The sequence below is a fragment of the Myotis myotis genome, unplaced genomic scaffold, assembly GCF_014108235.1.
Source record: "Myotis myotis isolate mMyoMyo1 unplaced genomic scaffold, mMyoMyo1.p scaffold_m19_p_4, whole genome shotgun sequence".
Classification (NCBI taxonomy): domain Eukaryota; kingdom Metazoa; phylum Chordata; class Mammalia; order Chiroptera; family Vespertilionidae; genus Myotis; species Myotis myotis.
Genome location: NW_023416346.1, coordinates 97,744,369 through 97,772,137, shown reverse-complemented (window position 1 = coordinate 97,772,137; position 27,769 = coordinate 97,744,369). Strand labels below are relative to the sequence as shown.

Genomic DNA, 27,769 nt, shown 5'->3' with positions numbered 1-27,769 from the left:
GGAGCTCAAGCCTCCCCAGACCCCCATGTGGCTGGGAGCTTGGACAGCCCCCCTCTCAAAAAGCCCTGGGTGTCCCCCTGCATGTCCCATCTCACAACGCGTGAATGGCTACTGGCCCTGAGAAGTTTGAAAGCCTGTTGTGGCCTAGGGATGAGTGGCTGCGTTTGTGCATTGGTTGCAGGCAAGATTCAGTAGCGTGTGACCCCGTAAAGCAAAACCTGATGCTGCTTCTGGGCCACCCATGTGCTCTTTTCTCTGGTACTTTGCCCCAAGCAGATACATCACAGGATGAATGAAATGAACCTGAGACCAGTGAGGGTGGAGCGATTGACATCATCCTCTGTGAGCAGCACCTTGCCAGCATCAGGGAGTCACCTGGGTTTTTCTGCCTCACCCACTCACAATGCCATCCCTGCCTCAGGCCAGCCAGTGGCAGTTACAAACCTGGGTCCCTCCCTGAGCTCTGCCATCTGCATTGTTTCTGATGCTCCCAATGTGTATGGTGATCGAGGGGTGTTGTGTGGGTTACTCAAAAGAAACTACACCCTACCTCCACCACCTTATTCCCACCTGGAGAGCAGTTACTTCTGAGCCATTCTACCTGGCATTTTATCTTATTTAGCTGACAGACCACCTCCTCAGTACATCCACCTCAACTCTATAAATGTTGATGTTGATATAGCATTATCTATCACCGATAATACTTCAGCACTAGATCCCTATCGGTCCAATGGAAATGTTGGATTAGAACAAGGCATTGTTTCAATAGACTCTCGCTCTGTGAACATACACAGTGCCCACACTTTTCATCCATGAGGTAGCCTTGGACACAAAAATCACTGTGGAGAACATCTCTAGGGTTATCAGCCTCATCTCTACAGATGGAATGGCAGAGGAGCTTAAAATGGATGGTGTTGCAGGTGGGCATTCTCAAATCCCAAATGGCTCCAGAAGTCATGAACCTCTCTGTCTGTGGATTATATGAGCAAGAACCTTGCTGCCGATAGTGTAGGGCATGGTGGTGTGATACCCATTCACGGGAATGGCCTGGAACTTCTTGTGGTCATGGAGGCAGCACACAATGCAAGTTGGGTCAAGTGAATGTCTGTGCCCTCAGTGACTCCATTCACAGCATGGTCACAAGTACCAACTCTGTAAGCATGGCTGTCTCTACCTAACACAACATTACCTCCTTAGAATCTGTTTCCCAACATGAAGTTGACCTATGCCTAGAACCTGTGGCTATCTCCTCCATCACTCAGGAGGGTTTCTATGGGAACAGGTCAAGTAGATGTGTTATAGGCACCTCTCACTGACACCAGAGAGGTGTTGCCCAACAGCTCCCTGAATCAGTGGGAGGGTAGTATCCCCAACTTCGATTCTTGTCTTTTCATATACAGTGGGGCCTTGACTTACGAGTGTCCCGACTAACGAGTTTTTTGAGATACCAGCTGTCTCTCGGCCGATTTTTTGCATTGAGTCAATAGAGTAATTTGAGTTAACGAGCTCCTTAACAAGCTCCTTAATGAGCTCGGTCTTGGAACGAATTAAACTGGTAAGTCAAGGCCCCACTGTAAATGAATTATACAAGAGACCTTGACTGCGTTGTAAAAATCCAACTTATTTTTTTTAATCCTCACCCAAGGATATTTTTCCATTGATTTTTAGAAAGTGGAAGAGAGAGGGAAAGACAGAGAGAAATGACAATGTGAAAGAAACACATTGATTCGTAGCCTCCTGCATGGACACTGACCAAACCCAAGGCAGGAGAGGAGTCTGCAACTCAAGTGTTTGCCCTTGACCAGTATCGAACCTAGGGTTCTTTGATCCACAGGCTGACACTCTATCCACTGAGCCACACTAGCCAGGCCAAAAAAAGCCAACTTATTAAAGCAATTAAAGCATGCACTTTTATTGAAAAAGAAAAGCAAGCAAACCTATACATCTGGCTTATGAAGCACAGATGGGCTCCCAGCTAATATGAAGAGCAGGTTGGGTGGGGGTTGGAAGCATTATATACAGTCCTGTCTATAGATTTTAAAACTCCTTTGCTGACTATTTTGGTACAGATTAACTTCCAAGGTACCTTTTTTTACTTTGTTGTGGCCTTCCCAGAATTCATGAGAAGCACCTGGCAACTTTGTCTTGCCAAGCCTTGAGACTCCTGGCTTCTCTGCTTAGGGCAGGGGTTCTCAACTTTGGCTGCACATTAGAATCACCTTTAAAATCCTGATTTCTGGGCCTCATCCTCCGGGAATTCTGTTTCTTTGTTACTAATGTTGTGGCCCCACCCCATAACAAAGAAACAGAATTTCCGGAGGATGAGGCCCAGAAATCAGGATTTTATAAAGATTCTCAGGTGATTCTAATGTGCAGCCAAGGTTGAGAACCACTGACTTAGGGAATAAAACTGCCCTTTTTTTTCCTTTCCCCCTTTCCCCCTCCCTTCCTTCATTCTCTCATTAGGGGGGTTTTTAAACCATTTGCTCTCTTGTCCTTGGCTGGGGAAGATAATGGCTTGTTAGTTACAAGATGATTGCAAATTGCCCACACTGTTTGGCCTTGTTTTAACTTTCCTGTCTCAGCTTCCCTATTCCTCCTGCCCTGGAATACTGTAACAGATGTATCTTTAAACAGTCTTTATTTTGTACCACCTTCACTACAAATGGAAGAATCCAATGCAAACAAGGAAAATATGGCAACCTTGTTCACAATTTGGTGCACATTCTGTGACTGAGCCTATTCCTCAGACTGCCCTGATCACGGACCAGTGACTTCTGTGCCTGACACTCCAGTAGAGAGCAGAGTGAGGCTTTCTCTCCCAAAGCACCTTGTTCTCAACCACTCAATTGTGGAAGCAAATTTTTTTTGTGGACTGGCGAAACCATTCCTGTGTGGACTTGCTTTGGGCCTCTCATTGGCCACCAAAGTAACTCCATGAAAGTAACAGAATGGACAAGATAAACATATTTGGAAGTTATACCACAATGGTATCCTAGAATTCTGCATTGTTACAACTGATAAAAATGAATGTAATTGGATAATGTTTGTGCAAAGCCAGTAACTGGGAAGAGCAGAGTTTGGTGGCTTATACTCATGATGAAATAATTTATTTCTGTACCTCACAAGATATTCCTCCTGAAAGGGAACTGCTTTTATATTACAACCAGGATTATGTTCAGCAGATTTGTGTTCCTGAACACCCAGATGTAACTGTGGCAAAGAGTGCAGTTCTTATACAGAATTCAAAGCCCACCTGACAGCCACATCCATAACCATCTTCCTAACCAGGGCCACAGGCCTACTCAGCAAAGAAAGAAAGTGGAAGTGCTCAATGTGCCCTGGAGTTTTTATCTCTCCTTCCAAACTTCATATCCACTTCTAGGGTCACATAGGTATGAAGCCCCACAAGTGTGATTTCTGTAGCAAGGTTTTTAGTGATCCCAGAATCCTGTGGACCCACCTCAAGATACATACAGATAAATTCCTAAATAGATGTGGTATAATCATACATTAGAATATTATCCAGTTATAAAAATAAAATACTAACATATTGTACCATGGATGAACATTAAAAATGTTAAGATAATTGAAAGGAGTCACAGTGTAGTGATGGTCAGAGGGAAGGGGGAACTGGGGCTGGGTGGAAGGTGGCAAAGGGGAGTAAAATGGGGACATCTATAATAGCATCAAAAATAAAAATAAAAGGAAAAAAGATCACATACTGTATTATTTCATTTATGTGATATGTCCAGAATAGGCAAATCCATGGAACAAAAACTATTAGTGCTTCTGATGGATTGGGAGAGGAAGAAAGGGTTAGAGGGGTTGTTTGATACATGATATGGCATTTCTACTTGGGATGAAAAAATGCATACTAAAATTATATAGTGGAGACACAACTATGCAAATATGTTAAAACTTTTAAATTATACAGTTATAGGCTCAATTCCAAGATGGCTGCACACTAGGGAAGCCCCATTGTCAGCTTGCTCCCAGCACTAGACCAGATTTGCAGCTAAACTGCAGAACATTCAGCTTGAGAAGCCAATTGAAAAATAGCTGATTTAAAATATTGTGAGTGGGGACTGCAGAGAGAAGACAGAAAAAGACAGGGAGAGGGACCCAGACAACCTGCATTGCCCAGTGCCGTGGGGGAAGGGATAGCAATTCAGAACAAGGACATTCAAGATAAGAGATCTGAGAAAGACCCAGCCTCTGGGTCAGAGGCCCACTGGAATACTTAAGGCTCCACCCTACCATGTTTCAGAGGCCACACAGGGACAGCAACACACATTGCCTTATACTGGACACCTCTTAGGAGGTCCAGGACCAACACACCAAGGGGACAGATTCAACAACATAGGAACAAAATCTAGCAAGCTCCATAAATAGCAGATTGAAAGTTTTTTTCTTTCTTCTCTTTTTTATTTCTTTCTTTTTTTAAAAAATATATTTTATTGATTTTTCACAGAGAGGAAGGGAGAGGAATAGAGAGAAACATCGATGAGAGAGAAACATCGATCAGCTGCCTCCTGCACACCTCCTACTGGGGATGTGCCCGCAACCAAGGTACATGCCCTTGACCGGAATCGAACCCAGGACCCTTCAGTCCACAGGCCGACGCTCTATCCACTGAGCCAAACTGGCCAGGGCTTCTCTTTTTTATTTCAAACTAGAGGGCCGGTGCATGAAATCCGTGCATGGATAAGAGTGGGAGGGTCCCTCAGCTTGGCCTGCAACGACGCCAGCGTCCCGTGCCCTGGCCTCTGGCCAGAGGCCCCTCCCTCCCTCTGTGTGGCTGGGGCGTGGGACACTGGGCTCCCATCGCTGGGGCAATGCTGCCAGCATCCCACCCTGGCCGCTATGGGCTCCGCCATCTTTGTGACAGAGTGATGATGAATTTGCATATTACCCTTTAATTAGGACTAGAGGCCCGGTGCACAAAAATTTGTGCACTCAGGGGGCGGGGGGGAGGTCCCTAAGCCCGGCTTGTGCCCTCTCACAGTCTGGGACCCCTCGGGGGATGACCATCAGCTGGCTGAGGCCTGCTCCCCAGGGGATTGGGCCTAAGCTGGCAATCAGACAATCCTCTGGCAGCCTGGCAGCCCTCGGGGGATGTCCACTTGCCAGTGGGGAGCAGGCCTAAGCTGCAGTCGGACATCCTTAGCGCTGCTGAGGAGGCAGGAGAGGCTCCCACCACCACTGCTGTACTGGCAGCCATCAGCCTGGCTTGTGGCTGAACAGAGCTCCTCCCATGTGAGAGCACCCTGACCACCAGAGGGCAGCTCCTGCATTGAGCGTCTGCCCCCTGGTGGTCAGCGTGTGTCATAGTGACCAGTCATTCCCAATCTTTCTGCTGTTAGGGTCAGTTTGCATATTACCCTTTTACTATATAGGATAGAGGCCTAGTGCATGGGGGGGGGGGCCGCCGGCTGGTTTGCCCTGAATGGTGTCTCTGATCAGGGTGGGGGTCCCTACTGGGGTACCTAGCCAGCCTGGATGAGGGGCTGATGGCTGTTTTAAGGCTGCCTGCACCCCCTTTACGGTAGGGGTCCCCACTGGGGTGCCAGGCCATCCTGGATGAGGGGTTATGGCTGTTTTAAGGCTGCCCTCACCCCCTTCAGGGTGGGGGTTCTCAGTGGGGTGCCTGGCCAGCCTGGATGAGGGGCTGATGGCTGTTTTCAGGCTGCCTGCACCCCCTTTATGGTGGGGGTCCCCATTGGGGTGCCTGTCCAGCCTGGGTGAAAGGCTGATGGCTGTTTTCAGGCTGCCTGCACCCCCTTCAGGGTGGGGATCCCCACTGGGGTGCCAGGCCATCCTGGATGAGGGGTTATGGCTGTTTTAAGGCTGCCCTCACCCCCTTCAGGGTGGGGGTTCTCAGTGGGGTGCCTGGCCAGCCTGGATGAGGGGCTGATGGCTGTTTTCAGGCTGCCTGCACCCCCTTTATGGTGGGGGTCCCCATTGGGGTGCCTGTCCAGCCTGGGTGAAAGGCTGATGGCTGTTTTCAGGCTGCCTGCACCCCCTTCAGGGTGGGGATCCCCACTGGGGTGCCTGGCCAGCCTGGATGAGGGGCTATGGCTATTTTAAGGCTGCCTGCACCCCCTTCAGGGTGGCAGTTCCCACTGGGATGCCTGGCCAGCCTGGATAAGGGGTTATGGCTGTTTTAAGGCTGCCCTCACCCCCTTCAGGGTGGGGGTTCTCAGTGGGGTGCCTGGCCAGCCTGGATGAGGGGCTGATGGCTGTTTTCAGGCTGGCCAAGCCTGCAAATGAAGCTCCCAGTCTCTCCTTTTTTTCTTTTTTTAATTCTGGGATTTATTTACCTTCTGTAATTGAAACTTTGTTGTGGCTCCAGCTCTGAGGCCGGCTGGCTGAAAGCAGGTATCTGGGGTTTGTTTAGCTTCTATAATTGCAACATAGTTGCATAGACTGGAGCTCAGAGCTGGGCTGTGGCAGGTGGGGAACCTTGGCTTCCTCCATCACTGGAGCAAGCAAGCCTCATGTTCGCTTCAGCTGCCTGGCTGCCGGCCGCCATCTTTGTTGGCAATTAATTTGCATATCGCCCTGATTAGCCAATTGGAAGTGTAGTGGAGGTATGGCTAATTACCATGTTTGTCTATTATTAGATAGGATACTCTTATTTCTCTTTCCTTGTATTCTATTTTTTTCCTCTTTCATTTTTCTTGTTTTATTTTTATTTATTGTATTTTTTACTGTTCTTTTCATTTTTCTTTTTCTAGTCTATATTTTATTTATCATCATTATTATTTTTAAATTATTATTTTATTTATTATTTCTTTTCTTTTTTATCCTAATTCTATTTCTTTTCTCTTGCTTAAAGATTTCACATTATCTTTTTGGTTTCTTTTTTCTTCCTTTAATTATTTTGGTCTTGTGTCTGTCTTTTCATATTTTTTTCTTTTTTAACAGTCTTTTTTTTTTGTCATGGTGTATGATCTTTCTAATGTAATGCTGAATCTGATTTGCTAGACTTGTGTCAAGGATTTTAGCATCTATGTTCATCAGGGATACTGGCCTGTAATTCTCTTTCTTTGTAGTGTCTTTATTTTTTGGATTAGGGTAATGCTTTATATTGTTCATTCCTCTTGAGTTTTTAGACTAGTCTGATGTAGAGAGGTGTTAGTTCTTCTCTGAATGTTTTGTAAAACTCCCCTGTGAAGCCATCTTGATCAGGGCTTTTGTTTGCTGGAAGTGCTTTAATTACAGGTTCAATTTCATCAGTCGTTATGGGTCTATTCAAGTTTTGTGATTCTTCCTGATTGAATTTTGGAAGACTGTATTTTTCTAGGAATATGTCCATTTAATTAAGTTTGTGCAGTTTATTGGAACAGAGTTGTTCATAATATTTTTTCATAATCATTTGTATTTCTGAAGGATCGGTTGTTACTTCACCTCTTTCATTTCTTATTTTGTTTATTTGTGTCCTCTCTCTTTGTTTCTTGATGAGACTGATTTGAAGTTCATCAATCTTGTTTATCCTTTCAAAGCACCAGCTCTTGGTTTTACTGATCTTTTGTATTTTTTTTGTCTCTATGTCATTTATTTCTGCTCTGACCTTTATTATTTCCTCCCTTCTGTTCACTCTAGGCTTTTCTGTTGCTCTCTTTCTACTTCTTTAAGTTATAGGGTTAGATAATTTATTACCATTTTTTTCTTTCTTTCTTTCTTTCTTTCTTTCTTTCTTTCTTTCTTTCTTTCTTCCTTCCTTCCTTCCTTCCTTCCTTCCTTCCTTCCTTCCTTTCTTCCTTTCTTTCTTTCTTTCTTTCTTTCTTTCTTTCTTTCTTTCTTTCTTTCTTTCTTTCTTTCTTTCTTTCTTTTCTTAGGTACGCCTGTAGAGCTATGAACTTCTCTCTCAGGACTGCTTTTACTGCATCTCCTAACTTTTGGATTGTTGTGTTTCCATTGTTATTTGTTTCCAGGATGCTTTTTAATTTCTTCTTTGATCTCTTTGGTAACCCAATCATTGTTTAATAGCATGCTATTTAGCTTCCAAGTGTTTGTTTTTTTTAATTGTTTTAATTGTAGTTGATTTCTAATATTATGTCATTGTTATCTGAGAAGATGCTTGATAGGATTTCAATCTTCTTAAATTTGAAGAGACTGCCTGTGTCCCAATATGTGGTCTATTTTTGAAAATGTCTTGTGCGCACTGGAGAAGAATGTATAGTCTGTAGCATTGGGTGAAATGTTCTGAAGATGTTGATTAATTCCTTTGTGATCTATTGAGTCATTTAGGCTTGCTGTTTCTTTGCTGATTTTTTGTTTAGAGGATTTATCCAGTGGTGACAATGGGGCATTAAAATCCCTTACAATGATTGTGTTGCTGTCGATCTCTCCCTTAATATCTTCCAGAAGTTTTTTTTTTTTTTTAATGTATTTATTTGGTTGCTCTTGTATTAGGTGCATATATATTTACCAGAGTTACATCTTGTTGTTGAATTGCTCCTTTTAGTATTATGATGTGGCTGCCCTTATCTCTTGTTATGGCCTTCACTTTGAGGTCTATTTTGCCATATATAAGTATTGCTATCTCAGCTTTTTTTTTCATTTCCATTTGCCTGAACAATTTTTTTTTCATCCCCTCACTTTCAGTCTGTGTGAGTCCTTTTTTTCTGAGGTGGGCCTTAGTAGACAACAAATATATGGGTTACGTTTTCTTATCCATTGAGCTACCCTATGTCTTTTTATTGGAGCATTTAATCTATTTATATTTGAGGTTATTATTGATAGGTACTTGGTTGTCACCATTTTTATTTTTTATGCCTATTTTCCTTCTTCCCTTTCTATTTCTTCTTTTTACAGCAGCCCCTTTAGCATGTCATGTATTGTTGGTTTGGTGGTAATAAAATCCTTAGTCCTTTTTTGTCTATTAAGCTCCTGATTTCACCTTCAATTTTGAATGGTAGCCTTCCTGGGTATAGTATTCTTGGATTCAGACACTTTCGTTGCATGACTTTGTATATTTCATTCCATTCCCTTCTGGCCTGGTGTGTTTCTGTTGAGAAATCAGTTGATATTCTAATGGGAGATCCCTTGTAGGTAACTTTCTGTCTCTCTCTGGCAGCCTTTAAGATTATTTTTTTTGTTGATTTTTGCCAATTTAATTACTATGTCTTGGTGTCAGTCTTTTGGGGTTCATCTTGTTTGGGACTCTGTGTGCTTCTTGGACTTGTGTGACTTTTCTTCCCAACATCAAGGTAATTTTCTGTCATTATTTCTTCAAACAGGTTATTTATTTTTTTATTTGTACTACTTTTTTACTGTCTAAAGTTTTACATATGTCTCCTTTTTCCCCAATTGACACCCCCCCCCCCAGGCATTCCCACCCCGGGCAAGCCCCCACTGCCCCAGTGTCTATGTCCATTGATTATGCTAATATGGATGCATGCAAGCCCTTTGGTTGCTCTCTAATCCCCTCCCCCCCGCCATTTGTCTCTGGATCTATTCTTGTTCATCAAATTATGTTGATCATTATATCCCACATATGAGTGAGATCATGTGATATTTATCTTTCTCTAACTGGCTTATTTCGTTTAGCATAATGCTCTCCAGTTCCATCCATGCAGTTGCAAATGTTAAAAGTTCCTTCTTTTTTATAGCAGCATAGTATTCCATTGTGTAGATGTACCACAGTTTTTTAATCCATTCACCTGCTGATGGGCACTTAGGCTCTTTCCAAATCTTAGCTATTGTAAATTGTGCAGCTATGAACATATGGGCGCATATATCCTTTCTGATTGGTGTTTCTGGTTTCTTGGGATATAGTCCTAGAAGTGGGATTACTGGGTCAAATGAGAGTTCCATTTTTAACTTTTAGAGGAAACTCCATACTGTCTTCCACAGTTGCTGCACCAGTCTGCATTCCCACCAGCAGTGCACGAGTGTTCCTTTTTCTCTGCATCCTCTCCAGCACTTGTCGTTTGTTGATTTGTTGATGACAGCCATTCTGACAGGTGTGAGATGGTACCTCATTGTCGTTTTGATTTACATTTCTTGGATAATTAGAGACTTTTAGCATATTTTCATATGTCTCTTGGCCTTCTGTATGTCCACTTTCAAAAAGTAGCTATTTAGGTCCTTTGCCAATTTTTTTGATTGACTTGTTTATCTTCCTTTTGTTAAGTTATAACAGTTCCCTATAAATTTTGGAGGTTAAACCCTTATCTTTATATATAAAACCCTAATATGCAAATAGACCGAATGTCCAAACAACTGAACAACTGAACAACCTGTTGCTATGATGCGTGCTGACCACCAGGGGGCATGCATGGAACATATCGGGTGTCCGCCACTGCTGGATTGTGGAGCAGGTGAGCAGGGGGCACCAGACCAAGGCTGCTGGTTGCTGTCATCCGGGCGAGCCTCTGGTGGGTACTGAAAATTCTTTGCTCCCACACGCAGCGGTCCCACCTGGTGCTTGCACCTGCTTCCAGCGCCGTCCCCTCTCACACCCGCTTCTGGCTCCTGGTGCCGGCCCCAATCTCTCAGCACCATCAGTGGGTGCGAGTGATGGCTGCTATCCCTGATCGCCACTCAGGGCTTCTCCACCTCCACCTGCTCCTAGAGCTGATCAGGGTCAGCAGCCACTGCTTGCACCCGCTGCCAGTGACAGCCATGCTCACACCCGCTGCCAGCAATGGAGCCGCCACTGGCACCCGCTGCCGGTGCTGGCCCCACTTGCACCTGTAGTTAGTGCTGGAGCCGCTGGTCACACCTGCTGTCAGCGCCCATCGCTGGTCCTGATCGCTCGGTGCTGTCAGCAGGTATGAGTGGCAGCTGCAGGCCCCGATCACCCCTGAGGGCTTCTCCACCTCCCTCTGCTCTTGAGGGGTGATCAGGGCAGCAGCAGCCACTTGCACCCGTTGATGGAGCCAGCCCTGCTGGCACCTGCTGGTGGTGCTGGCCCCAACTGCTCCACGCCATCATCAGGTGCCAGCAGGGCTGGCACCGTCAGTGCATGGGAGTGGCGGTGGCGGGAGTGGGGCTGCTGGCAGCCAGGGAACCAGGGGCCATGGCGGGCGGGGCCAGGTGGGGGCATGGAGGATGCACTTAGACCACCTTGTGCCCACTGCAGCCTTGCTGCCCATAGTTCCTATCAAGGTGCATGGAGTTGTGCACTGAGCCCCTAGTCAGGTATAAAATTGGCAAATATGTTCTCCCATGCAGTGGGCTCTCTTGGGGTTTTGATGATGGTTTCTTTTACTGTGCAGAAGCTTTTTATTTTAATGTTGTCACATTTTTTTTATTTTCTCCTTAGTTTCCATTGCCCTAGGAGCTGTATCAGTAAAGATATTGCTATGACATATATCTGATATTTTGCTGCTTATGGATTCTTCTAAGATTTTTATGGTTTCCCATCTTACATTTAAGTCTTTTATCCATTTTGAGTTTATTTTTGTGTATGGTGTAAGTTGCTGGTCTAGTTTCATTTCTTTGCATACATCTGTCCAATTTTCCCAACACCATTTATTGAAAAGACTGTCTTGACTCCATTGTATGCTCTTGCCTCCTTTGTCAAATATTAATTGATCATAATGGCTTGGGTTGATTTCTGGGTTCTCTATTCTGTTCCACTGGTCTATATGTCTGTTCTTTTGCCAGTACCAGGTAGTTTTGAGGACAGTGGCTTTGTAATATAGCTTTATATCTGGTGTTGTGATCCCTCCAACTTTGTTCTTCTTTTTCAGGATTGCTGTGGCTATTCTGGGTCTTATTTTTTATTCCAGATGAATTTTTGGAGAGTTTGTTCTAGGTGTGTGAAATATGTCATTGGTGTTTTCATGAGTATTGCATTGAATCTATAGATTGCTTTGGGTAGTATGGACATTTTAATGATGTTGATTCTACCAATCCTTGATCATGGTGTATTCTTCCACTTATTTATGTTTTCCACTATCTCTTTTTTCAACTTCCTTTAGTTTTACCAGTACAGGTCTTTTACTTCCTTAGTTAAGTTTATTCCTAGGTATCTTAATTCTTTTGTTGCAATGGTAAATGATATTTTTTAAAAACTTTATCTTTCTATAAGTTCATTATTGGTGTATAAAAATGCCATAGATTCTCGGTGTTGATATGTGAGTTTAAATCCCAAATCAAAACATTGTCATCTTTAGCAATAACAAATATATGACAAATTGATAAAAGTGTTTCATGATATCACTTATTGTACGACAATTTCAAGGTTTTCTCTGACATTTAATTTTAAATTTTATAACTCTTTCAGGTACTTAAATAGATCCAGTATACATGTGTATATTTCATCTAAGTAGAAATATCCTATAATTATTCTTGGTACATCTGGTCACTATAATGTATGCTTACTTATTAGTGTTCCATATAAATTTGTAAACATGAACATTTGATACATTAAAAGGAAATTATATTAGTCTTTTCCCTCTCATTGAAAATGACATGTCCAAATTTGGGCAGCACCATACATGTAGATAGTTTTAATACTGGATATGTTTCAGATATATATCTATTTGTTCTATATATCTATTTGTTCTGTTTAAGTCATCATCCAAGCCATGTTTATTCGCACAGCTTTAATACAAACTATCATTTAATTGCAGACCAAACCTAAGAAGATTAAATGTATATGAAGGCACTTATATCAAAACAACTGCCACCATTGACCACGATAGGCATTTCATTTGTTTTATTTTTTAAATTTATTTTTAAGTCTCTTTATTTTGTAATTTTAAATTTATCTTTATTGTTGGAAGCATTACAGATGTCCCCTTTTATCCCCACATTGATCCCCTCCACTCCACTCCCACCTCCTCCCCAGGCCTTCACCACACTATTATCTGTGTCCATGGGTTATACATATATGCATAAAAGTTCTTTGGTTAATCTCTTCCCAGCCCACCCCTTCCATCTGAGAATCCTCAGTCTGCTGGCATGCTTTCATGTCTCTGGATCTATTTGGTTTGTCAATTTATTTTGTTTTTTAGATTCCACATATAAGTGAGATTATGTGATATTTGTATTTCTCTGACTGGCTTATTTCACTTAGCATAATACTCTCCTGGTCCCTCCATGTTGTCTCAAAGGGTAGGAGATCCTTCTCTTTCAGCTTCAGAGTATTCCATTATATAAATGTACCACAGCTTTTTTATCCACTCATCTACTGATGGGCATTTGAACCATTTCCAGATCTTAGCTATTGTAAATAATGCTGCTATGAATATAGGGGTGCATATATTCTTTGTTTTAAACTGATCTGATAAACCTCTTAAATCCCAGTGAAATTAACTGGTAAACTGTTGCTGATGCTAGATATTATTGTTATTTTATTTTATTTTTTTAAATTGTTTTATTGCTTAAAGTATTACAAAGGGTATTACATATGTTTCCTTTTTCCCCCCACCCTTGACAATCCCCTGGCCTCCCCTACCTCCCAGTGTCTTATGTCCATTGCTTATGCTTATATGCATGCATACAAGTCCTTCGGTTGATCTCTTACCCCCCCTTTTGCCCCCCTCCCCTCCCCGGCCTTCCCACTGTAGTTTGACAGTCTAGATATTATTGTTATTTTAGCTAATTAAAGTTTTTTACCACAAAGACAAAATCTCTAAATCAGAATAAAAACATTGTACTACTGCCCTGTCAAGTGAAATCACAAAATAAAGTACATTCAATTAGATATTTCTAAGTATATTTAAATCTGTCTTTCATGAGTATATATAATTAATAGTACAAATGTTTAATGGATAGGTGTTCTTTATAGCATCTTTTTTTGGAGTAGTGGCAGGAGAAAAAACAAATTAATATAAATTATTTAAAAACAAAACAAAACTAAAACCCCACAGGTTATATAAATTACACTGTAACATCTAGAATTTATCAAATTGCATATTCAGATAAGGAAAAGTTGTTATTGAGATTCATTAAGGTGATAAAGATATATTACCGTATTGCAGTGGTCAGCAAACTCATTAGTCAACAGAGCCAAATATCAACAGTACAACGATTGAAATTTCTTTTGAGAGACAAATTTTGTAAGCTTAAACTATATAGGTAGGTAAATTGTTATTAACTTAATTAGGGTACTCCTAAGGCTTAGGAAGAGCCACACTCAAGGGACCAAAGAGCCGCATGTGGCTCGCGAGCTGCAGTTTGCCAACCACTGCCTTATTGTATGCATGGACATCTTGCATTTTTGTCTCAAAGCATCTAAATTTGTCAATATATTTGTAGAATTTTCCACAATACATCATCTGTACACTGTATTGTGTGTTCACCACCCAGTCAAGTCTCCTTCCACCTGTATAATTTTGTTAAACAATGTCACCTCAATAAATTCAATAAAGAAAAATGAAAACATACACTAGTGGGCCGTGCACAAAATTCATGCACATTAAAAAGGGATCAATTAGAGGAAATATTTTAATATTGCTATTTGCCCTTTCTATATAATAGAAGTGTCAGAGATGAAAGAAAATTAGTAAAATGTATATGAAAATCTTCCTCTTGTCAGAGTATGGGGTGCACCGCGGGACCCAGAATCAAGTCCCTGCCCACCCACAGTGCCTCAAAATCATGCAAGACCCAGACCCACCCGACCCCACTCCTATTGGGTGAGATCCAGACCCGGCTGGCCCCATCCTTGTCAAGCCTCGCTGGGCAGGGGTGCAGCCTCAGGTCCCCTGGACCGGCACTGGGTGGGAGGCTCAGCCTCACGTCCCCTGTCAAGCCCCGCTGGGTGGGGGGTGCAGAATCAGGTCCCCCAGCACATGCTGGGTGGGGGGCACAGCCTCAGGTCCCCCAGCACACCCTCAGGTCCCCCGGCCTGGCGCTGGAGTGGGGGGCATGGTCTGAGGTCCCCCGGCCTGGCACCAGGGCAGGGGGTGTGGCCTGAGGTCCCCTGTCAAACCCCACTGGGTGGGGGGCCCAGCCATGCAGCCTCAGGTCCCTGCTGATTGCTCGTTAAGGCTCCTTATGGGAACAGGGCCCCTGCTGTGGGCGCAGCCATCTTGACCGTTATGGCATGATGGTCAATTTGCATGTTCCTTCTTTATTAGATAAGATTATACACCCACACACACACACACACACAGTGTGTCCCAAAATCATGTATACATGTTTGAATAGCTAATAGCTCAATTGATGTTTCTTTCTTTTCAGTCAGACTAAGCTTTGAACAAAGGGAATTCATCCTAAAATGCTATTGGAAGCTTAAAAATGCAGTTAAAGTACAAACACTGCCTTTACAATTATCCAAAGTGTGTATACATTTTTTAGGGGGACACAGGTTGTCCCAGAAAATGTAATACACACTTTAACAGCTGATAACTCAATTTTTACTCCTCTTCAGGTCTAGTTAACTTGAAATAATGAGTGAAGCCAGACTAACTTTTGAACAAAGAAAATTTACCCACTAGACTTTTTATAGGGATACATAAAAGACAAAGTTTACGCTACAAAACTGGCAACAGTTGATGGTTAAGGACGCACAATTACCAAAATGATTATTTTTTAAAAACATATATATATATTTTTATCTCAGAGAGAAAGGAAAAGGGAGAAAGAGAGATAAAAACATCAATGATGAGAGAGGATCATTGAATGGCTGCCTCTTGCACTCCCCACACTGGGGATCAAGCCCACAACCCAAGCATGTGCTCTGACCAGGAATCAAACCATGACCTCCTGATTCATAGGTCAATGCTCAACCACTGAGCAACACTGGCCAGGCAAAAAATGATTCTTTTTTTAAAAAAAATATTTATTGTTACAACATGCCGGGTGGCTCTGGTAGCCCCAGCTGCCCGAGTGGCTGTTCTCACCTACACCTCCTGATGGATCCAGCTGAGGAGGAAGCGGAGGTATCATTGGCCCCAGCTTTTGCCTAGGCCAGTGGTCAGCAAACTCATTAGTCAACAGAGCCAAAGATCAACAGTACAACGATTGAAATTTCTTTTGAGAGACAAATTTTTTAAGCTTAAACTATATAGGTAGGTAAATTGTTATTAACTTAATTAGTGTACTCCTGAGGCTTAGGAAGAGCCACACTCAAGGGGCCAAAGAGCTGCATGTGGCTTGCGAGCCACAGTTTGCTGACCACGGGCCTAGGCCCTTTGTGGACACTCACAGAGGACTACAGTACTCCCTCACGTGTTGCTAAAAGAGTTGTCTACCACAGGAAAATGAGTAAACATGGTGCTAGTGGGGGACGTGAGAGCTCAAGAGATAGATGCTCAAGTGAAAGATCATGAGATTCATCTCATGAAAGAACAGAGTCTCAGCTCACTCCTTGTATTAGAAATGTTACTTCTCCAATACGACTGAACAGTTCCTCTCGTCCAGGCAGTCCTCGTCCTCAAAAAACATCTCCAAATGGTTCCAGTAGGAGTCCTGGGAACAGCAGCAGAAATAGTAGTCAGTCAAGTTCAGATGGTAGCTGTAAGACATCTGGGGAGATGATGTTTGTATATGAAAATGCAACAGAAGGAGCTCAGAATATAAGAACATCAGAAAGAGTGACACTAATTGTGGATAACACTAGATTTGTTGTAAACCCATCCATTTTTACTGCACAGCCAAATACAATGTTGGGCAGGATGTTTGGATCTGGCAGAGAACATAATTTTACATGCCCCAATGAGAAGGGAGAATATGAGGTGGCAGAAGGAACTGGCTCCACTGTATTTCGAGCTAGTCTGAATTACTAAAAAACTAGTGGCCCGGTGCATGAAATTCATACACTGGAGGTGGGGAGGGGGGCTCAGCCCGGCCTGTGCCCTCTCCCAGTCTGGGACTCCTCTCTCCTTACTGCCCGCCTGCTTGCTGCTCCCTACTGCTCAGCTCACTGCTACTTAGTGCTGTCACAAAGGCTCCCACCACTACCGCTGCACTCGCCAGCCATGATCCCGGCTTCTGGCTGAGCAGCGCTCCCCTTGTGGGAGCACACTGACCACCAGAGGGCAGCTCTTATGTTGAGCGTCTGCCCCCTGGTGGTCAGTTCATAGCGACCAGTCATTCTACCGTACAGTTGATTTGCATATTAGGGTTTTATTATATAGGATAGGATATTGAATGTGAACTGTAAATTAAAAAATAAAATTTAAAAAAGAACCAAATAAAATTTTAGAGCTGAAAATGTTTTAATATTTATATAGTTCTAATTCTCACCTGAGGATGTTTTTAAAATTGATTTTTAGAGAGAGAAACATCCATGTGACAGAGAAATACCAGTAGACTGCCTCTGCACCTGCTGACCCACTGGGATCTAACCTAAACCTAAGTATGTGCCCTAACCTAAAATCCAACAGGAAATCCTTTGGTGTACAGGTTGAGACTTCAACCAATTGAGCCACCTGGCCAGGGCAGATCTGAAAAAAATTTTAAGTGTACCTCCAGGTCCTGGTCAGTGTGAATCAGTAGTTAGAGTGTCCTCTCACGCACCAAAGGGTAATGGGTTCGATTCCAGATGAGGGCACATACACTGGTTGTGCTTTCCATCCCTGTCAGATTGCTCAGGCAAGTGATCAATGTTTTTCTTTCTCTTTCCCTCTCCCTTCCTCTCTCTCTAGAATCAATGAAAAAAACATATCCTTAGAGGAGGACTTAAAAAGAAAAAAAATGCTGGTTTGGTTCAGTGGATAGTGCTTCTGCAGGCAGAGTGAAGGGTACCAGGTTGGATTCTGATCAAGGGCACATACCTGGGTTGCAGGCTCAATGCCAGGCCCTGGTTGGGGATTCAGCAAGAGGCAATTAATTGATGTCTCTCACATTAGTTTCTGTCTTTCTCCTTCCCTTCCACTCTCTGTAAAAAAAAAAATCAATGCAAAAATGTCCTCAGGTGAGGATAAACCAAACCAAAAAAACAAGCAAACACCCATCCCCAGTGTGATTACTGAAGGAGCATATGAAGTATTTGTTGAATGAATGGGAAGGGATGGGACTTTGCTTTCTGTTTTAGCAATGCTGCAAGCCAGAGGGTTTATTTTTTATTTTAATTTTTATTGATTGATTATTTTAGAGAGAGGAAGAGAGCGAGAGAAACACCGGTGTGTTGTTCCACTTATTATGCTCTTTGGTTGCTTCTTGTCTGTGCCCTGACCAGGACCCAACCTGCAACCTTGCTGTATCAGGAGGAGGTTCTAACCCACTGTGCTGCGGGCTGCCTGTCAGGGCCCCTCAACAAAACCCCTCTGGCTGCCCTGGCTCCTGCTGTGGGTTGGAGCTCCTCTGCCACAGCAATGATTTGGGCTCCATTCTGACAGGGCACCTACTTAGGTTTCAGGTTTGATCCCCAGTCGGGGCTGACTGCTGCTCAGGAAGTGACTGAGGTCCGTGTGCTGTACATCATTCAGTGGGGAGTTGGGGTTCCATTGCCTACATGGCTGACTCTGATCCCCGCCACCCGGGTCCTCCATCTAGGACGACTTCAACTATCGCAGCTGCGTGGCCTCCGCCAGTGTACAAAACCACATGGGTAGGTCGCCCTCCCGCTGCTCTCCAGGCCCTGTTGCTGCGTAGTGGCCCGGGAGGCGGATTTCCGGTTCCCAGGGAGAGCGCCCTCTGTGCAGGACTCCCAGGGGGAGGGGAGTCCTGGAGGGAAAGCACTTTGTTCCACCTCTCCTCGGGGCGCCCAGGCCAGAGCGCCGGTCCTGGCCCTGCGGAAGGGTATGGAGGGGAGAGCCGCCCCAGGGAGGCCTCCTAGCTGGGTGCTGAGAAAACAAAACTGGAGCTCTTCTTCCTTGAACCCTGTTGTCTTCGGTGTAGAAAGGGACAGATGAAAGCCTCAGCAGCCTTACTGGGGCATCTTTCAATGAAGATGTTATTTTTTTTTTTGGTGAAAATAAGTTTACTGTGTAATCAATATTGTGTAATCATTACACAATGACCTGCATTGAGTTATCTGCTGGGATGTTTGTGCTTTAGGACATGTGAACGCATTTTATTTTATTTGACGCAGCCTCATGTCCGCCAGCCTCCTGCGGCACGCAGCCACACCCACCTGCTCCAGCCCATAGTTCCCATGAGGGCAAATTTGCATATATATATATATATATATATATATATATATATATATATATATGGAATATGCAAATTTAAGTAATCCATGTCCTGATGACATAGCTATTCCTGAACTGAGAGAAGCATGTGACTATTATCTCTTTGTATCTCTTTTGAATATAGTACTATTAAATGTAGAGCTCTCGGTGCCCTAATGCATGAGTTATCAAATGATGGTCTCATAGACAGTTTGAATTTTATCTAGAAGAAATGATCCTGCCTCTCATGGTAGCTAGTGCCCAGAGTGGGGAATGAGAATGCCACATAGTGGTGCTTACAGATGATGGTGTGGTTGATTGGGACGAAGAACATTCACCCCAGTTGGGAGAAGAATATTCACAAATTATTTATAGCACAAAATTATATAGACTTTTGAAGTACACTGAAAACAGATGTGACTAAATCAGTTTTGAAGGCGAGGGGTCTTAAGAAGAATAGATTGGGAATAGAAGGTTATCCTACCTATAAAGAAAAAATAAAGAAAAGGCCTGGGGGCCACCCAGAAGTGATTTACAACTATGTCCAAAGACCCTTTATTCGAATGTCCTGGGAGAAGGAAGAAGGAAAGAGTCAGCATGTAGACTTTCAGTGTGTAAAGAGTAAATCTATCGATCTTGACACGGAAGATGGCGGCGGTATAGGCAGACGCGTCCCAGGTCGTGTCCCTGAGCAAATGGAGTGAGCAGCTGAAACTAGTAACATCCACCCCGAATTGGCGAAATTCCTCAGCTGGCGAGACTGTTTGCAGCCGGGAAGAGCAGAACTCCCCTGGAAAGGTAAAAAAAAAACCAGGGATTTGGGCAGGAAAGTTTGCCAGACCTCTGAGCCCAGAGAGTCGGAGGGAGACCCCGTGGCAGACAGCCGCGTCCCTTGGGACAGGCACAGCCCCTAACAGGGGAAAGGAGAACCGCGGGATTCCTGGCACTGCCGGGGGAATTGAGAGCTCGGTCTGTGATCACAGAGGACTGAGCCTAAAGGGGGCAGCCTGAAGAGCTGACCAGACCATGCAGTCCCGGTAAGAGAAGAAGCTTACAGAAACCAAGCCTTCCCCGTTTCCGCGGCCGGCGTTTGTTTGTTTGTTTTCACTGAATCCTGTTCATGGGACATTTCGGATACAGACACTCACCTGTGCTGAAGAGAGGGAGAGTGTGCAGAGGAGTGGAATCTGGGGAGAGACTGAGGAGAGAAGGGGGGCCGGGAGAGGTGGCAGCAAATTGAGTGCTGAGACACCCCTGAGCCCAGGACTGGGGCAGCCATTCTCTCCAGAGAGTGAGACTCCTCCCCCCGGCCCCCAGGCAAGGAGCACAGCCACACCCAGATTCCACCCTGTAGGAGATCAAGGATTAAAATAACCTGATCAGTCCCTGGGAGTTAACAGGGTCTGTCCTATAGAGGGATTTTCAATCCCAGCAACAACACAGCACCGGTAACTATTACGCAGCCAGCTCTGGGCAGTGAACTTCCACTGGACAGAGAGGCCCTATAGCCTCAGAGGCCAACCCCAGAGCACTGCCACCCAGAGGCTGACCCACAAACTGACTCTTTGCTAAACACAAAATAAGGCAGTCTGGGAAACAAATGCGGCTTGCTTTAAAATAAGGACTGTGGTTTACAACACAGAGGAACAGTGTATCGCAGGGAAACTCAACACTCTCCTGAATACCTGGCAGGTCTAAGGCGAGCCACACTGAAGAATAGAAGAACCGAAGGACCTTTACTACTGCAATATTTTTTTTCTTTTTTTCACCTTTTACCTAAGAAACCAATTTTTTTTCTTTTTTTTCTTTTCTTCTTTTTTTTTCTTTCTTCTTTTTTCCATCACCTGATTTTACCCTTTTAATTACTACCTTCTTATTTTAACCAGTATTATTACTGCTACCATTTTACCATTTTTTTTAAAGTGCCATTTTATTTTCTCTTTATTTTATTTTGGGATTAGTGTTCTCCATTCTATTTTCATCGTTATATTATTGGTTGTTTCTAGTTTGCATTCATCTCCAGGGAGCTGTTGCTGGAATTTGTTGGGATTAATGGCTGTTCTATAGGAGTATTCTCCTCATATAAAAAAGTCTCTTCCCCTCTTCCACTTCATTCTCTCTTTTCGCTCTTTTTTTTTTCTTTTCTTTTCTCGCTTTTATTTTCCCCCCTCCTTTTTCCCAATTTCATTTTTGCACTCCTTTTTTTGGTCCCTACTTTTCTTTTCTTTTTTCTCTTTTATCTTTTTCTCTTCCTTCTTCCTTATCCCCTAATTCTCTTAATTCAGGTGGTCACCTTTATTTGGGGTTATTAATATCGTGAATATATTTGTGTATAGTGCCTGGTACGTGGTGCCTTGTTGTGTTGTATTTTGTGCCTTTAAATCAACGCAGCAGATCCAAGCAACAGCAACCTCCTGAGCACCACACCCTCTGCTGAGGAACAGCAGCTGTACGTGAAACCTCGCCCCACCAGTCAGAAGAGCCACCACAGCTGTGAACAGCACCCACCAGAGGAGCTGCTGCCAACTGAAGAGCAGCTGCTACCGCAACCGCCCGAAGAGCAACCACAGACCAAGGAGTCACTGCCACCAAGGGAGCAGCCACTGAACGACTCAACGTCTAGATATGTCAGTGAGATCAAACATGGGTAGACAAAGAAACCCCCAAAGGAAAGAGAAGGAGGACTCTCCAGAAAAGCAGCTAAGTAATACAGAGGCATGCAACATGACAGAAAAAGAATTCAGAATACGGGTCCTAGAGTGCATAAACCGGATGGAGGAAAAAATCGACAACCTCTGCAAGAAGCAAGAAGAAACAGATGAAAAAATCGATAACATATGGAAGAAGCTAGAAGAAACAGATGAAAAAATCAACAACTTAAGTAAGACCCAAGAAGAAATGAAGAGTGATATAGCTGCAATGAAAAACTCCATTGAAAGTATCAACAGTAGACTAGGAGAAGCGGAGGACCGAATTAGTGAATTAGAAGACAAGGAAGCAAAACACACCCAAAATGTACTGCAATTGGAGAAAAAAATGAAAAGACAGGAGGAGAGCCTAAGGGAGCTTTGGGACAACATGAAATGAAACAACATACAAATGATAGGGGTACCAGAACAACAGAAGGATGAATAAGGATTAGAAAACCTATTCGAAGAAATAATATCAGAAAACTTCCCTGAGGTGGGGAAGAAAAAAGTCACACAAGCCCAGAGAGTCCCAAACAAGGTGAACCCGAAAAGACCCACACCAAGACACATCATAATTACCATGGCAAATGTTCAGGACAAAGAGAGAATCTTACAGGCTGCAAGAGAGAGACGGAAAGTTACATGCAAGGGATCTCCCATTAGATTGTCAAATGATTTCTCAACAGAAACACATCAGGCCAGAAAAGAATGGACGGAAATTTACAAAGTGATGCAAAGCAAAGGACTGAATCCAAGAATACTCTATCTAGCAAGGCTATCATTCAAACTTGAAGGGGAAATAAGAAGCTTCACAGACAAAAAAAGGCTAAGGGAGTTTATCACCACCAAGCCAGCAATGCAAGGAATGCTAAAGGGACTGGTATAAAAAGAAGAAATTAAAAGCTCAGAAAGAAAACAGCCACACAAAAACAGAAATGGCTACAAACAAGTACCTTTCAATAATAACTTTAAACGTAAACGGACTAAATGCTCCAACCAAAAGACATCGAGTGGCTGAATGGATAAAAAAACATGACCCATACATCTGCTGTCTACAAGAAACCCACCTCATTAGAAGGGATTCACACAGACTGAAAGTGAAAGGATGGAAAAATATCTTTCAGGCAAATGGAAAGGAAAAGAAAGCTGGGGTAGCAATACTTATATCGGACAAAATAGACCTCAAAGTGAAGGCCATAACAAGAGATAAGGAAGGCCACTTCATAATACTAAAGGGATCAATACAACAAGAAGATATAACCCTGGTAAACATATATGCACCCAATGCAGGAGCACCCAAATTCATTAAAAAACTCCTGGAAGATATCAAAGGAGAGATCGACAACAATACAATCATAGTAGGGGACTTTAATACACCACTGACAGCACTGGATAAGTCCTCTAGACAAACAATCAGCAAAGATACAGCAATCCTAAATGACTCACTAGATCAGATGGACTTAATAGACATCTTCAGAACACTTCACCCGAAAGCCAGGGAATATACATTCTACTCAAATGCTCATAAGACATATTCAAAAATAGACCATATATTGGGTCACAAGCAAAGTATCCCCAAATTCAAGAAAATTGAAATCATAAAAAGCGTCTTCGCAGACCACGATGGCATAATATTAGAAATAAACTACAATAAAAACAACCCAAAATACTCAAACACCTGGAAGCTGAATAGCATGCTATTAAATATTGATTGGGTTACCAATGAAATCAAAGAAGAAATTCGAAACATCCTGGAAACTAATGACAATGAAAACACAACAATCCAAAACCTATGGGACACAATGAAAGCAGTACTGAGAGGGAAGTTTGTAGCTCTACAGGCCTATCTCAAAAAAAAGAAAAAATGGTAGTAAATCATCTAACTCTACAATTCAAAGAATTAGAAAGAGAGCAACAAGAAAACCCCAGAGTGAGCAGAAGGAAGGAGATAATAAAGATTAGAGCAGAAATAAATGACATAGAGACCAAAAAAACAATACATAAAATCAATGAAACCAAGAGCTGGTTCTTTGAAAGGATAAACAAGATTGACAAACCTCTAGCCAGACTCACCAAGAAGCAAAGAGAGAGGACCCAAATAAACAAAATCAGAAACGATAGAGGCGAAATAACAACAGACCCCACAGAAATACAAATGATTGTTAAAAAATACTATGGACAACTACTCCAACAAACTAGACAACATGGAGGAAATGGACAAATTCCTAGAAAAATACAACATTCCAAAACTCAATCAGGAAGAATCTCAAAATCTCAACAGGCCAATAACTATGGAAGAAATTGAAGCAGTAATCAAAATGCTTCCATCAAACAAAAGCCCAGGACCAGACGGCTTCACAGGGGAGTTTTACCAAACATTCAAGGAAGAACTAAAACCTATCCTCCTCAGACTACTACAAAAAATTCAAGAGGAAGGAACACTTCCAAGCTCATTCTATGAAGCCAGCATCACCCTAATACCAAAACCAGGTAAAGACAACACAATGAAAGAGAATTACAGGCCAATATCCCTCATGAACGTAGATGCCAAAATCTTCAACAAAATCTTAGCAAATCGGATCCAGCAGTACATCAGAAAGATCATACACCATGACCAAGTAGGATTTATCCCAGGGATGCAAGGATGGTACAATATCCACAAATCAATGAACGTGATACATCACATAAACAAATTGAAAGAAAAAAACCACATGGTCATATCAATTGATGCAGAAAAAGCATTTGACAAAATTCAACACCCATTTTTGATAAAAGCTCTCAGCAAGGTGGGAGTAGAAGGATTATACCTCAACATAATAAAAGCCATATATGACAGGCCCACAGCCAACATCATACTCAATGGACAAAAACTAACACCATTTCCCCTAAGAACAGGAACAAGACAGGGATGCCCCCTCTCACCACTCCTGTTCAACATAGTACTGGAAGTGTTAGCCATTGCAATTCGGCAAGAAGAAGAAATAAAAGGCATCCAAATTGGAAAAGAGGAAGTAAAACTGTCCTTATTTGCAGACGACATGATATTATACATACAAAACCCTAGAGACTCCATCAAAAAGCTACTGGACTTAATACATGAATTTGGCAATGTAGCAGGATACAAAATTAACCCCAAGAAATCCAAGGCATTTCTATACACCAATAGTGAACTTTCAGAAAGAGATATTATAAAAACAATCCCGTTTACCATCGCACCAAAAAAATTAAGCTACCTAGGAATAAACTTAACTAAAGAGGTAAAAGACCTCTACTCAGAAAACTACAGGACGTTGAAAAAAGATATAGAGGAAGACATAAACAGATGGAAGAACATACCGTGTTCATGGATTGGTAGAATCAACATCATTAAAATGTCCATACTACCCATAGCAATCTATAAATTCAACGCACTTCCCATTAAAATACCAACGGCATACTTCAGAGATCTAGAATGAACTCTCCAAAAATTCATCTGGAATAAAAAAAGACCCCGAATAGCTGCAGCAATCCTGAAAAAGACCAAAGTATGTGGGATCTCAATACCAGATATCAAGTTGTATTACAAAGCCACTGTTCTCAAAACTGCCTGGTACTGGCACAAGAATAGGCATATAGATCAATGGAATAGAATAGAGAGCCCAGAAATCTGCCCGAACCAATATGCTCAATTAATATTTGACAAAGGAGGCAAGAACATACAATGGAGCCAAGATAGTCTCTTCAATAAATGGTGTTGGGAAAATTGGACAGATATATGCAAGAAAATGAAACTAGACCACCAACTTACACCATACACAAAAATAAACTCAAAATGGATAAAGGACTTAAATGTACAACAGGAAACCATAAAAATTCTAGAAGAATCCAAAGGCAACAAAATCTCAGACATATGCCGAAGCAATTTCTTCACTGATACAGCTCCTAGGGCACTTGAAACGAAAGAGAAAATGAACAAATGGGACTACATCAAAATAAAAAGCTTCTGCACAGCAAAAGAAACCATCAACAAAACAATGAGAAAACCCACTGTGTGGGAAAACATATTTGCCAATGTCATATCTGATAAGGGCCTAATCTCCAAAATTTATAGGGAACTCATACAACTTAACAAAAGGAAGATAAACAACCCAATCAAAAAATGGGCAAAGGACCTAAATAGACACCTTTCAAAAGAGGACATTCAGAAAGCCAAGAGACATATGAAAACATGCTCAAAGTCACTAATCATCCGAGAGATGCAAATCAAAACAACAATGAGGTACCATCTCACACCTGTCAGACTGGCTATCATCAACAAATCAACAAACGACAAGTGCTGGAGAGGATGTGGAGAAAAAGGAACACTTGTGCACTGCTGGTGGGAATGCAGACTGGTGCAGCCACTATGGAAGACAGTATGGAGTTTCCTTAAAAAACTGAAAATGGAACTCCCATTTGACCCTGTGATCCCACTTCTAGGAATATATCCCAAGAAACCAGAAACACCAATCAGAAAGGATATATGCACCCCTATGTTCATAGCAGCACAATTCACCATAGCTAAGATCTGGAAACAGCCTAAGTGCCCATCAGTAGATGAATGGATTAGAAAACTGTGGTACATCTACACGATGGAATACTATGCTGCTCTAAAAAGGAAGGAACTCTTACCATTTGCAACATCATGGATGGAACTGGAGAGCATTATGCTAAGTGAAATAAGCCAGTCAATGAAGGAAAAATACCACATGATCTCACTCATTCATGGATAATAGAGACCATTATAAACTTTTGAACAATAATAGATACAGAGGCAGAGCTGCCTCAAACAGATTGTCAAACTGCAGCAGGAAGGCCGGGGAGGTTTGGGGTGCAGGAGGTAGGGGGGTAAGAGATCAACTAAAGGACTTGTATGCATGCATATAAGCATAATCAGTGGACATAAGACATTGGGGGATAGGGGAGGCTAGGGGACTGTCTAGGGCGGGGGGATAAAATGGACACTTATGTAATATCCTTTGTAATACTTTAAGCAATAAAAAAAAATAAAAATAATAATAATAATAAAAAAGAGTAAATCTATCACCAACCTTGCAGCAGCTGCCATAGACATTCCCCAGGACCAGCTGGTAGTCATGCACCCAACTCCGCAAGTGGATGAGCTGAATATTCTCCCCATCCATCCCCCTTCCAGCAACAATGACCTCGATCCTGATGTACAGAATACAATGCTGTGATGCTGATGTTCCTTGAAACCACAGCATGCTACTCTTCATGGTGACATTGCACTCTCCTCATTCTGCACAGCAAGGCCACTCTCTTCATCATGAGATGCACATAATGTTTAGGATATTACAGTGCAGGCTTTTTTAAAGACCAAAGGTAACTGGATGGTTTTTTAAATGAATACAACTCTAGCATCCTGAGGTGCCAGTTATACAAATGTATTTGTTTACAGTAGGTTTGTGAAATTGGTTCTTTGTATGGGGGACAGTCCTTTTTCACACATCTAGATATTTTCAGAAGTGGTGGAAATTGGCAGCTGGGGTACTTTCAGTCTCAGTGATGGCAAACCTTTTGAGCTCGGCGTGTCAGCATTTTGAAAAACCCTAACTTAACTCTTGTGCCGTGTCACATATAGACATTTTTTGATATTTGCAACCATAGTAAAACAAAGACTTATATTTTTGATATTTATTTTATATATTTAAATGCCATTTAACAAAGAAAAATCAACCAAAAAAATGAGTTCATGTGTCACCTCTGACACACGTGTCATAGGTTCGCCATCACTGGACTCTAGCTTGATATGTCAGACATCAGATAAAATGCAGAATATTATATAGCTGCACTTTATAAATGGTGGTTAAATGGAACTATTCAAGCCATTTTTATAGTTGTGATGCACAGTGTAACTTAAATAAGTGCTTCTATCTAAGTATTCCTTCAGTAAAATGTGTATAGTTTACTGCCCATGATGAGCAAAAAATAAATATTGATCATTGGGCTTATTTGAGTGATTAGAATGAGATTCAATGCCCATATCTTAAGAGTTCAGTTATCTCCAGTGTTGTT

General features: G+C 42.5%; 2 pseudogenes; both read left to right on the top strand.

Moving 5' to 3' along the window:
• The first annotated feature begins 282 nt into the window (after nucleotides 1–282).
• LOC118653531 lies at nucleotides 283–3,517 on the top strand (annotated as a pseudogene).
• Nucleotides 3,518–16,133: 12,616 nt separating this feature from the next.
• LOC118654206 lies at nucleotides 16,134–26,931 on the top strand (annotated as a pseudogene).
• The last annotated feature ends 838 nt before the right edge of the window (nucleotides 26,932–27,769 follow it).